Below are 319 nucleotides of genomic sequence, written 5' to 3'. Positions count from 1 at the left end.
CTGGCAGAGAGAGAGGGAGCGATTATTTTCCCAAGTTCACAATGAAAGAGGTACATTTTCCCTCTGTATAAAGTGTGTCCATTGTAATATTCCTAATCTGCCATTGTAACGTGGGGGATTTAACCAGAAATAACTATTCCTGTAGCCGATACTACGCAACCTTTTCATAGGCGAGGTCCTAGGGACTAAACTAACAATGCACAGGTTACATCAAGGAGTGGAGCATGGGAATGATCAGCCAGATATCAGATACCAAAATACATTTTATTTTCTATAAGACATTTCAGGTACATTCGAAGACAGCATCTTCAGCTCCTAG

The 319-nt window shown here is 40.8% G+C and overlaps 1 protein-coding gene across 1 annotated transcript in view; it reads right to left on the bottom strand.

Moving 5' to 3' along the window:
• LOC311145420 (GTPase IMAP family member 8-like) overlaps nt 1-319 on the bottom strand; it is a 37,579-nt gene that overhangs the window by 1,695 nt on the left and 35,565 nt on the right. The window lies entirely within an intron of this gene.

This window comes from Coregonus lavaretus (genome assembly GCF_964263955.1).
Source record: "Coregonus lavaretus genome assembly, chromosome: 18".
NCBI lineage: Eukaryota > Metazoa > Chordata > Actinopteri > Salmoniformes > Salmonidae > Coregonus > Coregonus lavaretus.
This window is presented reverse-complemented; position numbering and strand designations above follow the sequence as displayed.